General features: G+C 33.0%; 1 protein-coding gene across 1 annotated transcript in view; it reads right to left on the bottom strand.

Moving 5' to 3' along the window:
• Positions 1-10,660, bottom strand: part of LOC118186294 (dymeclin) — a 52,477-nt gene extending 41,817 nt beyond the window's left edge. The window contains exon 1 of the mRNA XM_085808275.1: positions 10,097-10,660. The gene's annotated coding sequence lies outside the window, so the exon portion shown is untranslated. The remainder of the gene's footprint in view (positions 1-10,096) is intronic.
• Between the last annotated feature and the right edge of the window lie 4,500 nt (positions 10,661-15,160).

Below are 15,160 nucleotides of genomic sequence, written 5' to 3'. Positions count from 1 at the left end.
TTAAACATTTGTTCCCTGTGCAAATACGTTACTAAAATCAAATCAGGGGGGGGAAAAATGCGACCCTTAATTAGCTAAAAATTGAGTAATAATATTTATCACAAACCGTGACTTTAAATTGCATCTACAATGGTTTGTTACAATACCGCTTTTAACACTCAGATGAATTCTTATTAAATTATGCGATTACAAACAATTTTTCACTGACCACAGCTTAAGGCTATAACTACATGGGGTGAGAGGGAAGCAATTTCTCATGACCTGGCAATGACTTGCTAGTCAACTCTCTATTTACCAATGGACAGTCCAGCAGCATGCTTATCTTCTACAATCGTCGCCAGAAGTTTCCCCTAGTCCGAAGTTAATGTTGTTAATGTCCGAAGTTAATAAAACTTTTATCTCCCAGCTTGGCGATATTTCTAAACATCCCTTACTTTCCCATTACAAAATAATTGACTCATTTTCAGTTTAATAATTTTCTGGTACCCTTCTTTTCCATTCCCCCCTTTTTTTTTTTTTTTTTTTTCTGTGTGACATTTTCCCCTACAACCAAAGTGTCAGCAGGCAACCATGGCTATCAAAGAAAAACACGAGTCCCCTTATCTCCCCATGCACAGATTTTTCCATTTAAATTTCATCTCTCTCCTTTTAAGTAAATTTCAGTTCTTATTAGTGACATTCCAATGCAGTTCCCATACTTAGAAAATCTTTATTTGCATTACAATAACTTCCAAGCATGACAGTGGTGATGCTACCAGTGCTTCTAATCTTATGAGAAGCCATGATCTCTTATCATTAGTGAGAAAGTAAACAATTCTAAGAAGAAAAAATTTTGCCTATTTTATTAATGCAGCATATGAAGAGATCAAGTGTAGAATATTTTTTGTTATTTATTAATACTGATAATGTCTCACCTGAGCTAAATTCATCAATTAAACTTTAACAAATTTATACACACTACATAGATATTTTGTTTCGGTCACGGACACTTACCCGACGAGACACTTAATCGACACCAGTTAGCCGACAGGACATTTAGCCGACATGGACACTTAGCCAACAGGACATTTAGCCGACACGGACAGTTAGCCGACAGAACATTTAGCCGACACGGACAGTTAGCCGGCAGGACACTTAGCCGACAGGACATTTAGCCGACACACAGAATTCGCCGTCAGGGCATTTAGCTACGGGACAGTTAACTGTCAAGACATTTTGTCAACAGGACAGTAAGCCGACAGTGATGTTTAGCTGACACGTACCCAATAATTATTTAAATTTAAAATCAATTACTAAATTTCTCAACTTCTCCGTAAGTTCAATATTTAAGTTATTTTTTTTACCTATCAGTAAAATTCAGTTTTCAATTTTTGAAGATCTCATACATGTTTTTAATTACTGCATTAATTTAGTATTGTTTGATATGTATCGTGCTGTTCGGTGTATATTGGCTAAATTGAAAAAGCGCTGAAATTTCTCGTCAGGGAATATGAATTAAATTTCGAAAGGAAAAAAGAATTTTTTTAGCTAAGTACGACGGTCACTTAATAACATTTTAACATGGGATCTTCAAAAATTATTCGTAATGCTTCTTCATTTAATCAAATGGGTTCTTTTGAACACTTTCACATGATTAATAATTTCCCTTGTTTACTTAATGATAATAATTTTCCAATCTTGCTCTTCCAAATGCTTTCAAATTTCTAATATCTTTACATTTCATTAATATTTTATTCATCACATCATGTTACATTCTTTCCCTTACAAAATCGTTTGGCTCCTTCCAGTAATGAAATTTTCTTTCCCTGTCCTATGAAGCGAGGCAGTTGCACATGTAGGTATCCAGCCATTGCCTTACCCTGTATATAGCAAGTGAAATTACTGAGCATAACCTTTTTCTGTGCTAGCACTAAGTTCAGGAGATTTGAATGTGAAGCATTCAGATACCATTTTATCGAAGTAGGAGGTGATGAGCAATTATATTCGTAGGGAACAATTATAGTGATTTGGCGGATACTGTATAGGCATAACTTGCTTGTAGGAATATCGTGCGAGAATCCGCAGTGAGGTGGGATCATTCATTTCGTGTTACGAAGCGCAGTTACTGGAGAGACATCGTAGGCTAGACTGAACTGGCTGCTGTCTTCAGCGTAGTAGGAGTAGACCGTTCTGAAAAATCTGTATAATGCAATAAAAGTTATTGTTATGAAAAACGATATGTAGTTTAGTTAGGTATTCAGTAACTGTGCGGTAGTGGTCTGAGTCATAAACTCTTATGGTTAGTGTACCTCCACTTAGATTTCTATGATATTTTTTGATATTTAATTGCTCTTCAAATTCTTCTTTCATCTTATCCCAATCCCCCATGAAGTCTGCTAAGAATACAGGGGGAATGTGTCCTGCTTTTTTGTTGGTTGTAATAAATTCACCTTCCTCTGCTTCCATATTGTCTTCAGGGTTTAGTTCCTCGAATTTACTTTTTTTTGAGCTGGTTTTTCTATTTCTGAATTTGATAGAGTTCTCTTATGAGTTATTCTAGGGGTTATGTATCCTTATTTATCTATTGTGTTTTTCTTTTTGATTCTAGATTTTTGACTAGCAGTAATATCAGATTGACTTGTTTCCTGTGTTGGATTATTTAGGGTTTCTTTTTGTTTCATTTCATTAATGTATAATTCTAAGATTTGTATATCCTTTTCCATAGCATTGACGTGAGCTAAGTGAACTTCAGTCGCATTATTTGGATTAAATGAATTTTGATAAGCATGAAACTCAGAAAGCATAAGTTGTTTAAGTTTTTATAAGTTATCGCTGGTAACTTCCAGATTTCTGTGATTACACACAGATTTGATACGGTCCATGATATGCATGAATTTTAACCTAATGGCAATAAGAATAATGAAAACATACTTATCATGAACATCAAGAAGAGACGACAGCACCTCATGATCAGCTTCAGCAGTGAGAACAATGTCTTTTTCCCTTTCTTCACAAAATCGCAGGAATAAAGCAACGCCGGAGACAGAAAGAATAATTTCTCTCACCATCAACAGCAACAACCATTCGACGTATTATAACTCAGAATGCACAAAATTTATGAGTTTTGAGGATGGTGGCATGAACTGCTAATTATAGAGGTCTCAAATAATTTATACCTTTGCTGGTCTTAAAAATTCACTTTTTTTAATTGTTTTTAATAACAAAATAAAATATATTTGCTAAACTAATCCTCACTGCCATATGTTTCCATAAAAAAGTATAATTCAAGAATGACAGTAATTTTTATTGCATTATTCAGATTTTTCATGACAGGGAAAGGAAATTTCATTAGTGGGAGGAGCCAAACGATTTTTTTAAGAGAAGGAATGTAACCCGATGTGATGAGCAAAATAGTAATGCAACGTAAGATATTAGAAATTTGAAAGCATTTGGAAGAGCGAGATTGGAAAATTAATATCATTAAGTAAACAAGTAAAATTATTAATGATGTGAAAGTTGATTAAATAACAGAAGCTTTACGGATAATTTTTGAAGATCCTATATTAAAATGTAATTAAGTGACCGCTGCAGTTATCTAAAAAAATTCTTTTTCCTTTCGAAATTTAATTCATATTCCCTGACGAGAAATTTGGCCAATATACACCAAGCAGCATGATACATATCAAACAATGCTAAATTAATACAATAATTAAAAGCACGTACGAGATCTTCAAGAATCGAAAACTGAATTTTAGTGATAGGTGAATAAAATAACTTAGATATTGAACTTATGGAGAAGTTGAGATATTTTGTAATTGATTGTAAATTTAAATAATTATTGGGTACGCATCAGCTAAACATCACTGTTGGCTTATTGTCCTGTTGACAAAATGTCTTGAATGTGAACTGTCCCGTAGCTAAATGCCCTGACGGCGAATTCTGTGTGTCGGCTAAGTGTCCTTGTTGGCTAAATGTCTTGTCGGCTAAGTGTCCGTGTCGGCTAAATGACCTGTCGGCTAAGTGTCCTTGTCGGCTAACTGTCCGTGTAGGCTAAATGACATGTCGGCTAAGTGTCCTTGTCAGCTAAATGTCCTGTCGGTTAAGTGTCCCGTTGGCTAAGTGTCACGGACCCATTTTGTTCTACATAATATTTGCTGTATGTCCTGGAGCAAATTATCTGTGAATATAGCTCTCAGTACTACTCATGTAGAGACACCACCAAAATGAGGCAGCAGAATTTAGTGGATAAATATTTCAGAATTTACAGAAGCACCAAGTAGTAAAATATAAAGACAGAAAAATTTTTAGAATTTAGGAGAGGCATTAAGCAGCAGAATTCAGAGTCTAAAAAACAATTGGTTGTACAGGTACAGTCTCACTACACTAACTGTGCAGTTCTGCCCCAATTCTGACACACAACAATAGGGGGAGTCTGAGGATTTCCCACTCCTCTTTCCCTATCCTTAAACCACTCAAAAGGGGTTTTAGCTCACCAGTATTTTAAGTGTCCCCAAGCTGCACAGAGACTAGAATTTAGAAGCAACATTTTTAGAATTTAGGGAGGTACCGGTTAGCAGAATTTAGAACTCATAGAGACTGCACCAGGGGGCAAAATGCCTAGTGCGAGCCATTAAGAAAGCTTAATCGATGATTTAAATACACATGCTTATAGTTTCATAGATTCTAATTTATATGTTAGCAATGCATAAATACAAACTAGCAAATGGAGAAAACAAATTTTGTATAATTAAAACAAGAATTTGGGGGGGGCAGAATAATATTTTGTTTCTGTATTTCTTATAAGGGCACAATACTTCTTTTCCATTTTTTGGAGGAATGGAATGGAATGGTAGTCTCACAATTTGTCATATTCTTTTTTTGCTTCCAAGAATTAATCTCTGCTTTTAATTCCCATTCTGTCTATGTAACAGCAAGTTTTTCAGCTTAAGCAGCATAACTACTTAGGTTTATAACTAAATTTTTTCATGAGCAAATCACATATTTTAATAAAAATGGAAAAGGTTCCTTTAACACTAACAGCCAGAATCATCCTATACCAGTTCTTTTATTTGAAAGTTTACTCGCATTAAAACAATTATTTTAATATCCCCAGGTGCAGTATAAGAAAGGACAAAATCCTATCTTTTAATCAGATTTGTAGACTTTGATGAAAGCTTCATTAAACAGTTTTTCAAAGCCTTTTACACATAAAGATTTATATGCTTATTCTACTAACATCTGTAGTTTAAAAGCCATTATTTATTCAAAATTATTTCCACCTAACAAGTTAGTGAGAAGATGAAATCGCAAGTGAAAGTTAAAACAGAAAAGCTATTCTACTAATATGAGCCTGCACTGATATATTCCAAAGTATCTTACTTCAATGAATATAAAAGCAAAAGAAACTATTATATGCTCCAGTAAAATGTGTGACGATACACAGTCAGTCATAGGAAAGTTCAGATTCTAAAATTTATTTATTTTTTAAATTGCCATTAATATGTTTGCAGCTATCTATAAGAATACTCATAGTTAGCAAAGTGAGCTTACTTGCCAACGATGAGATAACTCGATAATGATCACCATAGCTAAATCCTCAAGTATGAGTACTGCCACAGTAAATACATGGAGTGTTAAGTGTTTGCCATATTGGAAGGGAATAAATGTCAAAATGAAATGGATCATTTATTTCCCAAAATGCAGATACAATAACTAGAACTTAAATCAATTTATTTGTGAGTCACTATTTATTTGGGAAATCGGTTAATCTTTGGATTATGGTAACTTTGAAATTTTTGGCGAAAATTTGGCAACCAACCCTGCTACAGCAACCTTCTACTTTTTTTTTGGTGCCATTCTGTCTTCATGAAGTAAAGACAGGTTTCTTTTTTTTTTTTTATTTACTCAACATTTTTTCCAACAATCTGTTAGCCGAATTACGCTTATGCTAGAAATTTAATGGAACCAAAGTGCTTAATCATGATGAATATTAACTGCAAAATTGGGAGAAAGTGCAGAATCGCGAACTCACTCTTGACTTGGTACTTACGTATTATCGCAACCAGGTTGGCGCGATTTGTAAGTTTGAGTAAAAAAGTATGAATAGAAAGAAAATGTACATTTATTAATTACAGATAATTTTTAATACAGTTTTTTATATTATTTTGTTTTAAAATATAAAATAGCAATTAAACCCTTCCGGTTTCGAATTTGAATAAGTTGCAGAATTATTTTTTTGGCGGAAATCTTTTGGCTATTGCTTTTAGCACTGATTGAAAACCGTTTTCGCCATTAACAGCTTGAGCTTGGCGCCATATAAATTCGATAAGGTATGAGTCAAGATGATGACAGCCTGTTCCTCTCTTTTTTGTTGCGCCATTTGGCTAAGCCCCACACGCGCTCTACATGTTGTGTGTGAACGCTCATGTTGGGATCCATAAAGTTATATTTGTGACTAACAGTTCCATGCAGAAATCCAGCATTTTCGAACTCACTTGTATTATATCCTTTCCAGCAATCCGAATAAATGATGCTTCCTTCCTTGATATTTTCGCAAATTTTTTCCATGAGGGTAACGGCGCTTCTGTTAGATACAGTAACCAAAAAAAGTTTCTTTCTTTTCTTGGCAAATTCCGCCAAAAACCCATTGCTGTGGTAGTACACGCCCCATAACACATAGGGTTGCCGTAAGTAGGGTCGCCAAATTTGACGATTTATGCGAATTTTGGCCTGGTTGCGTTAATACGTAAGTACCCTGGACTTTATCCATGTACACTGTTTTTTTTCTCATAAATTAGAAAAATTTGCACGAAAATGCAGGAAAATTTTGTGAATCTTTAAAGTCGGTAAAAAGGACACATATGAAATTACCTGATCGCGAAAAAGTATATACCCTTTCCAAGGATGAACATTTGCATGTATAAAATAAATAAAATATCCAAAAACTTTTCCCTCTAAATTATCTATTATAAACATCACCTGCTAATTTATAACGCAAGCATTAAAAATGGTTGCAAATGCTTAGTGTCAAATATTTAAATTATTTCCATGCACGTTTACTTCTACTGAAACGTATTCCAAAATGCTACAAACATATAATTCACAAAATAACTATCATTTAATTAAAATATAATTAAATTAAAAAACACTACTTAAAAATAAACATATACATTAAATTAATAAAAATTAGCTTAAAATCTTGATTACTTTAAACTAATTCATTGCTAATAAAAATTTTCCAATAATAGCATATTAATTTATTTATTCCTTATATTTAGAACAATGCATAAAAATAATATCCTAAAATGATTAAAAATACTAACTTACCTAATCTTCTACAGAATCTTGAGTGCATGGCGGATCACAAAATGTCCATTTTCACCAGATTTCTTGCACCACCATTCAAACTTATCTGTAATATCCTTCCTTTCACACAATCTCATTCCATTCCCACATGTTGGATATTCATACTTATCCGCAATTAATCCTACATTCATAGACCATTCAAGTAATTCTTTGGGATTATCAGATAAACTCAATAAAAATTTCGAATTCATTTTAGATAGGGCTATGGGATCCAAAAATTAAGCAACACTGTTTCACACAACACAGAATGAAGCTAAATACAAAATGCTATAAAGTACTGCAGATATTTCTCCAAATTTCCCCCCTTTTCCGATTAAAGAGCTCTCATTCGTCCATAAATGTCACATGACATATCTCATGATCTCTCATTTCTCTCAGACAAAATAATACGTAATTGGAACTGGGTACTTCTCACATTATTGCCAAAGTCCTAGGTAGTAACCTTTATCGCCTACCAAAATGTCGCCAAACTGCCTGTTACCATATTCCAAAGATTAGCCGGGAAATCTTACAAATGATCTGTTCAAATTCTTGTTCGGCAACTCGTGTTCTAATAGAAAATAACATACCACACATGCAGCAGTTTCTGTAAATGTGCAGAACAGGTGAGTATTGATTATCTATTTCCAAGTTATCTCATAGTTCGCAGAAAGCAAAACTATTATATCATATACCAACTGAGTATATTCATGTAAATTTATAAACTATAATCTGCTAAAAGTAATCTGTGACATATATATATTTGAATTATAAAACAAAAGGGGGAAGTGCAGAATCACCCAGTGCTTGGCACGTTTTTAAGAATTGCACAAACTTGGTATCCATGTACACATCGACCTATTACCACTTAAAAAAATATCCCAGAAATGCACAAAAATGCACTCCCTTGACTTTATACATGTACACATCAACCTATTTTCACTTAAAACGCCAATGAAAGTTGACAAAAATCCAATTCTTCTTACTCTTGTAAGAAGTGCCATGCAAACGCCAAACAAATGAGTGGACGATTCTGCACTTTACCCAAACAAAATAAAAGCATAAAAATGCAGACATGACCTTGGCACGCTGTGAAAGGATTCACTATTTCAGTTTTGGCAGCGAATAAGTGAATATAGTCTAAATAATTGAATCCCACTCCGGCTCAACTGATCAAAGCATCTTAAATATACATATTGGTTTAAGCATAAAACTAATGTTAACTTGCAGAAGTTATTATACGAGTTTAAGCATAAAACTAATGTTAACTTGCAGAAGATATTATGATAAAATATTATTAAAAATTCAGAAGCTATCATTTATAATAAATATCATATTAATATAAAAATATATTTGAAGCCACAAGATTCTGTAATTTCACAAACTGGCTTATTTTTAGAGATATTACATCATCAACAATTAAACTCTGTCTATGATGAAATAAAACTAATAAATGCCAGAGATAGTTCCATCTCATATTCATTCTTCAATGAAGAATCCACAAAAAGAGACTAAATTTTGCTTCACTGAAAAGTTTATTCCATTTTTCTATTATAAAGCAAAATAATTTTAGCAAGTTGGCTCGAAAACCTTTATCATCAATCTTAAGACAGTTTTGATTTAATTTATATTCATATGGCTCTCACTTATCTAAAATCATAAGGGGGGGAACAGATTTTTATTGAAAAATAGTTTCTGATTTTCAAAAGCTCTTGAATAAACATTAAAGTGAAAACAGGTTTTCTATGTTAAAAGATAAAATTAATTATAGGAATGATGCCTACACCCCAACATCTGCTCTACTTATTTGTTTGCTGAAAAGATACCACAGCTTGTAAAATCTGAGTGTAATATTGCTGGTTAACAGCAGGTATGGAAAAGTGCAGTTTTTACTATCCTCACAAACACTTTCACCCTAACACTCCTTTCTACCGCAAATTAAATTTTTGTAAGAATATTTTACTAAGAAGGAAAATGCACATTTTAAAAAGAATGGTGTGGCATGATCCAAATACAATTTTAAAAGGACAGTGTTGATGATATAAAAATCCTCCTACTTGGAAAATTATTTTCAAATGGATTCAACCATATAAACTACTGTCTAAAGAGAATGGTGTGGCATGATCTAAAATATAATTTTAAAAGGACAGTGTTGATGATATAAAAATCCTCCTATTTGAAAAATGAAAATCTGAGCGTAATATTGCAGGTTAACGCAGGTATGGAAAAGTGCAGTTTTTTAAACAATACACAAAACAGCTATTTTCACAAACGCTTTCACCCTAACACTTCTTACTTTCTACCACAAATTAAATTTTTGTTAGAAGATTCTACTAAGAAGGAAAACGCACATTTTAAAAAGAATGGTGTAGCCTGATTAAAATACAACTTTAAAAGGACAGTGCTGATGATATAAAAATCCTCTTATTTGGAAAAATCTTTTCAAATGGATTCAACCATATAAACTACTGTCTTAGGATTCGTACGCAAAAATGTAGCCTATGTGAAGTTTCAGAGGTTTTTTTTCTAGAAGATAAGATTCTACAATGTTTTGCATAAATCATCTGCATTTGATTTAATGAGCACAAAATGCAGCACTTTTGTACAAATGTTACCATAAATTTGAATAAAAGAAATTAGCAACTGATCAGCTATGCAAGACAGTTTAAAGCAATAAAGTATACATTTAAAGTGAAAAAGAGTAAACAAGAGTTTTTAGTCAAAATATTGACGCAAATAAATAAACATAATAATAATTTTAACAAAAACTTACTTTCTTATAAATGAAAAAATGTACGCATAACGATTACAGCTTCCCAAAACACTTCTCTAAAAAACACGTCGTATAGAAGGAACGACGGGTTTTTGACTATCAAGAAACAGGTTTCGAATTACTGCTGTGATGAAACATAAGTTCAGAATATACAGTTGCGTTCACTGGGGATGAAAAGCCTTATCTAGTAATTCAATAATGATCAATCCAAATTTAAAAGATGACTAATATAACTGAATTATTGCATTCTAAAATTTATATACACGACGATGATGATTGTTAAAGGTTGGACAGACGCACAGTTAACTACGCCGAAACTGAGATTATTCTCAAGGTTAGTTTAATTTAGTGTGTAACTTATTTCTTAACCTAAGCACAAAAGAAATAAATGGGATAAAAGGTGCAGAGTTCTTCATTTAATGTAATTCGTAATCATTTATGAAGCATAGCAATCATTGCTACTCATACTTCAAAAACGAGTTTTTCAAAGTAAGACAAGTACACTAAATGTTAATTCAAAATTGTCAGTATTAAAATTGCTTTCATTTTTGAGTTGGGTAAAAAAAAAAAAAAAAGAAAGAGAGAGAGAGAGAGAGAGAGAGATTGTGATTAGGACAATAACACGTGACTTCTAGTGGTGCAAACATCGGAGCACCTCGTCTATGGTTACCTACCTCCATCAAAAAATAATTTTGCTTGCGAACATTGCAACGAACTACTACAGATGTTACGGAATAGTGAATCACAATTCTAAAACTAGTATACAGTAAAGTGTATAAAAGAGTACAAGTAAAGACGCCGAGCTGGTGAATTACATTGAAGATCAAATTTAGAAACATGTAACACAGGATATAACAGTGTAGGTAAAAAAATAAGTGTGAACAAATAGGTGATTTTTGCAACCAAATGCACAAAATTCATGAGAATAGACCAAAGATTTACCGAAAACCAATAAAAATGTATGCCAACAATCAGAGCATAAATTGCGCCGGAGTCCACTAGAGCCTGGCTCCGGTATTTCTCAGTTATTGAGATAAAACATAATTAGTCGGAGCGCATCGGAGTCCTACACGAAAGTGATTCGGCACCTCTTTTCTGTAACTGAACCCCAATTTCAACAGATAAGTTTTATTTTAATAATAAATATGTTTTAAAAATCTATTCTAACTTCTGAATGCAAGCCTGTCTTTTTTTCTTTCACAAATTTTGGCCAGAGGATGAGACTTTTAAGAAAAGAAAAGCCCCCGCTCGCATGTCAAAGGCTTATTCTCCAGCAAGTGCAATGATTTATGAGAGCGAGTAAATTTTTCGTTCCTGAAAATACTGAAAGTGATACCCTGGCCGTACACATGCCATGCTAGTGACTTTCTTTTGCAGACTTCCAGTAGACATTTTGAACGGTGTGACCAAACTCAGTGAACCACTACTGTCATTCGTATAGAGGAGTCACGTTTGTTCTCACGTTACTTATTAATGGACCGTACTCAGAGAAAATTTTCACTTGACGACTAGAATTACAATGGTGGCCAAAATTGTGGACACTTTTGGAAATTTTAATGTTTTTGAACTTTGTATGCTTATAGAAAACGTTACGTTTCGCAAAATGCAAACTTGTATATATCATTTTAAAGAGAATTTATTACTGAATTCAATATAAAACACAAAATTCAATTATTTGCAATACAAAAAAAGTTAAACGATAATAGTTATCGATATACATTAGATAGTGATGATTGCAGTGAGTTATCAGTACTTAGTAGGGTACCCTTTATTTCTGATTACAGCTTCACATCGACGTTTCATTGAGCTGACAAGAGTTTTAAGCTCTTCTTTCGTTATTACATGATGCCAGGAAACAATTATAGCCTCAATTAGTTCCCTTTTATTTGATGGGCCCTTCATTCGGACAAGAGTTTTCAAACGGTGCCACAAATTTTCGATAGGATTGAGGTCAGGACTGTTTCCTGGCCATGACAACAAGTTAATGCTCTTTGTACGAAACCACTCTTTCGATATTTTGGCCGTGTGGCAAGGAGCAGAATCCTGCTGAAAAATAAATGAAGCATTGTTGGGAAAGAGATCTCTGATAGAAGGTAGAAGTTTTGGTTCTAGAATAATGTCAATGTATTTTCTGGCATTCAGTGTCCCATCGATGACATGAAGGCGACCAGTACCATCTGCTGACATGCATGACCAAATCATAACACTAACTGGGTTCTTCACAGTTGCTTGAATGCAGTCAGGATGTAGCTTTTCTCCTATTCTACGTCTTACATATTTTCGCCCATAACTACCGAATAACGATATTTTAGTTTCATCACTCCATATAATTTATGACCACTTATCATCTGTCCAATTAATATGTTCCTTTGCCCACTGTAGCCTTTTTTTTTTTTTTTTTTTTTTTTTTTTTTGTTGCTGAAAATTAAGATAAGGCTTTTTTCGTGGAATTCTACCTCTCAGTCCAACATCTGTTAATCTTCTCCTGATTGTTCTTGAACTGACAGAAACACCAGCATCATTCAGATCACTTCTGATGGCCGCTGATGACATTTTTCTATCTTGGAGACATAGTCTTTTTATTCTTCTGTCATCAATAGATGTGGTGCACCTTTTTCGCCCTTTTCCTTCTTTGTTTTTATTGAATTTGTCTCCTGATATTGTAAACAAAACTTTCGGTGTAGTCACTGAACCACCCACCTGTCTTGCAATTTCAGCATAGGAAAGACCACTTTCTCGTAACACAATAGTATTACATCTCTTTCTAGGTGTCCAATCTACACTTTTATTTGATGTCATTGCTTCTTGACTAAATATTAAAAATTTTTACAAAAATTCCTACTTGTAATTGCAGTGTATAAAAAACAGGTCCTCCTTCTACAGAACAAAGCAAAATAATAAATTGTTTCAAGTGTAAACATGATGTCAGCTTCTACTGGCAGTTACTAACATTTGATTTGTTCTTAGAACAAGAACAGTGATTGGCCAGGAAAACTAGACATTACAAACCACTTCATAACTGTGTTTTTTATTTATATTAAAGTACATATAACTTTTTTGTATTGCAAATAATTGAATTTTGTGTTTTGTATTGAATTCAGTAATAAATTCTCTTTAAAATGATATATACAAGTTTGCATTTTGCGAAACGTAACATTTTCTATAAGCATATAAAGTTCAAATACATAAAAATTTCCAAGTGTCCGCAATTTTGGCCACCACATATCGACGGGTCATCGCTATCAGAAAGTCTTCCTCTTTTCTCTTTACATAGCCGGAGTCCTAAATAAGATGAGGTCCGATAATTTATTTTTTATTTAACTATTTATAATTAAATTAATAATTTATTAAATTTCTTTTTATCTCTTTATATTTCTTTTAATTTTGGTATAAATATTTAATTATTTTATTTATTATTTTTTCTTCTATCCTGACAATCTTCCATAGGGCTTCTGGCACTTCTAATTTTAGAAATTAAGTATCTAAAACTTTATTGACTGAAATAAAAACTTCCTTACGGACAATAAAATCCTTCCTTGTGTAGAGTTGGTTTAAAATGTTATGTTTTGTATTTAATTTATAAAAGTTTTCATTTTCCTCAGCATTGCTGACTAAAATATCGACCCCCATAACACAAGACATCCTCAGGATATTCTATTTAAGTCGCAATCTCCCGGGAAGCAGTTAGGATATCCCGAGGATGTTGATTCTCAGATATCCTGAGGACTTCTTAAGTCAACATCCTGAGGATATCCTATTCAAGTCTCAATGTCCCGGGATATATGAAGATCTCCTCAGGATGTTGATTTTCAGATATCCTGAGGACATCGTAAATCAACATCTTAAGGATGTCCTGTTCAAGTCGTAATGTCCCGGGATATATGAAGATCTCCTGAGAATGTTGTTTCTCAGATATCTTCAGTACTTACTTTTTATGGAAGCTCATATCTGAAAATATTAAAGTAACCTTGTACCACACGCAAGTCATGTTATAAGAATCGAAATCTTACTTTGTGGATTACCTATTCTGCATATGAAAATTTAATTGTTATGCTTACACTGGATTTCGTCTTGTATATGTTGGCTGTAAATATTAAGTAATAATATTTTCAAATTTTTGTTGTTGTTTCACAGTGCCTATTGATCAGAGAACTTTCTTACAAGTTATAGGCACGTGTTTTCATCCGTTTTTGAGTTTCATATTGAAAGTGTGTTTACGATTAAATTCTAATTGCTACATAATATATTTTGTAAACATTATTTTAGATACTTTTCTAATATCTTTGAACACAAATATTATGTACGTTACAGGTTAACTCAGAAAATCTTTTACGAAGACATTTATCCTATGAACAGATGGGCATGATGTGCATCGATGCCTTATATGGCATTCGAACTTGAGCCCTTCTGTACGGCAATCGGTCAATATAATCACTTACCCGTCTCTAAGGCACTAATCAGAAATATCAAGTTATAAAAGTATTCTATTAAATTCATCGATAGTTCTTAGCATAGAAATAACTATACTTTGAAACTGCAAAAGAAAAAAAAAATACTTTTTGATCTGTTACACTATTATATTAGTAATGAATGATGTTTAGTGCTGTGCAGTAATAAGTAACAATATTTTTTTTTTTTAACAAACGAAATTTTAGTTTACAGACGCAGTTAAAAACTAGTCTGTACGAGGTTTAACTTGCTTTAATTTGAATTTATAAACAGAAGAATAATTTTATTGGGCTAAAAAATTCATTGCAGTTTCTTCGTTCATTTTCTGGTAAGTTCTTTAATAATGAGAATTAGTTTTTCAAAGCGACTGAGGTAAGAAGTAACTTATTTTTTACCTCTCTGTAATAGGAAAATAAGGTTTGAGAATGGGAAGAACTAACATTAAGTTCTTACTCTCCTCAAACCTCACTTTGCTACCTCTTTAACCATACAAATATTCGGTCTTTGCTAAACAAAGCGCGAAAAAAATATATCCAGCGCTCTGCAGTCTTATACATTATGCCGACAATGCTACATGACTCCTCATAATTTAACAATAATTGCTGCTTTATTAAT

The sequence above is a fragment of the Stegodyphus dumicola genome, chromosome X1, assembly GCF_044657685.1.
Source record: "Stegodyphus dumicola isolate Sdum_Otavi_A_Nest chromosome X1, ASM4465768v1".
Taxonomy (NCBI): Eukaryota; Metazoa; Arthropoda; class Arachnida; order Araneae; family Eresidae; genus Stegodyphus; species Stegodyphus dumicola.
Note: the sequence above shows the minus strand (reverse complement) of the source record. Positions and strands in the feature narration are given on the sequence as shown.